We start from the raw sequence: 1,963 nt of genomic DNA, 5'->3' as shown, positions 1-1,963 counted from the left end.
TCAACCTTGTTTGTCCTTTTTGTCATCCTCTATTGAAACAAACATTTAGGGAAGCTTTTGCAGCCAGCCTACAGAAATTGCCATGGCAACCGCTCTCTTTTTCTGTATGTCTCAGTATATATGTGTCATGTTGCATGAGCACTGATCTATCCAAGCGCAGGCTTGAGCGCGTCTGTCTTTGGGGATTTTAGGGGTTGCCTGGCAACCTGGATCTATGGCTCTGGTGGATGAGGGAGATATCAAAAACCATGTGGGAGCTGGAGAAGAGACTCTGGAGAGATGGTGTGTGTAGGGCTACAGCTGATTAGATCCACCTCCTGTAGTTAGGCAGAGTGTATCCCTGCAGCAGATCTACAGTATGTTCCTTCATTATTGAAATTATTAATTTGCATTTTTCCAATCGAAGCTTTACCCTATCATTCGCATTAGATGTATTGTGAGTGTTTTTTGCACACAATTTTCAGACTCGCTCTTAATTTACAGCTATTTAAAGACTGAGCTCAGTGACAGTGTGCTCGGGGGGTGTGGAGATGATTGTGCGTCTACTATGTGCTCAGCAGTGAGAAACAGGATACAGTGACAGGCGTGTGGGAGGAGAGAGAGAGTGCTAACAGCCCACGTCTCTCTGCCCTTCTGACTTATGAGCTGCACGTGGCTAAGCGTGTGTGTGTGTGTGTGTTAAATACATTTCTTAATCCATGAAGAATAATCAGAGAATGGCTAAAGACTTCAGGAAATGTTTGGCTGATATATGCAGAAAATGCCCCTGGTCCCTTCGGTGCCTCTCAGATATGGCAGAATGTCTTTTTGTCATTTGGTTGCAGGCGCTGGTTGGTCACACTCCCTCTGTCCTCTCAGGATTTATGGGAAGAATCTCTGAGCAAAAACAGCCAAAATGTCCCACATAAACAGAGAATGTTTAACACAGCTCAGTGGACCACACAACGATACAACATACACGCGTAGGGGGGTCCAAAAGTCTGAGACCACATTTAAAAATATGGGATTTTACTTTAGAAACCCTTTAAATAGTTTGTTTTCAATAATATATAAAAATATTGAATATTTAAAATATTTTATATTAATATTCTTAAGAATATATTAAATATTCTACATAATCTCACTATTGAAATGTAAATTTTTCTAATAAACTTCTCTTTCCAATTGATGCTGATAATATAATTAGTAAGACATTTTTGTTACACTTTATTTTAAGGTAACGTAGTGATATAGTAATATTAATTAACTGCATGTACTTACTATTGTGTTACAGATAGGGTTTGGTTTAGGGTTAGTTGCTTGTAATAACTATTAAATTAGAAACACTCAAAAGATAAGCTTTTGAGTATTTACCCTAGTGATCTCTGGCTTATTTGCATTTTCTTATTTTGCATAATCTAACCAATTTTGGGGGATTTTTGATTGATTTAGTGTAATAGTCAAGTCTCAACTCTTGGCATTTCAATTAAATAATGAGTTAAAAAGGAGATTGCAGCTGATGTTACTTCTGGTCTATTCATCCATTACATAATAGGAGGTCAAACTGAGTGCATTGCATTGTGGGATACAGTATTACACACATGACAAAGTCATTCAAGTATTTAATGCATAAAGAAATTTGAATACTGCTATGCAATCCATGTAGCCTATGTGCAATTCTGAACATAATCACGGACACAAAACATTTGTAAAGAGCTTGTAAGTGGTGTAAACATGAAATGTAATACTCTCAAACCCATTGATTCATTTGCCTTCAGAAACGCAAGTGAGCTTCAGTGCACTGCTGTGACCTCAACCGAGCACAGACAGCGAGACAAATACATAGTTTATTGGGAAATATAATTCGCTTCTATGTAGATATAAGATGGCAATCAGAAGGTTATAGATTCAAAATCCACAGTGATGCTGAAATTACACTGCAGCTTTAACTCATGTTGCTCCAGGGGTTTTGTTGTGTGGCATA

This window comes from Phoxinus phoxinus (genome assembly GCF_949152265.1).
Source record: "Phoxinus phoxinus genome assembly, chromosome: 13".
NCBI classification, from domain to species: domain Eukaryota; kingdom Metazoa; phylum Chordata; class Actinopteri; order Cypriniformes; family Leuciscidae; genus Phoxinus; species Phoxinus phoxinus.
This window is presented reverse-complemented; position numbering follows the sequence as displayed.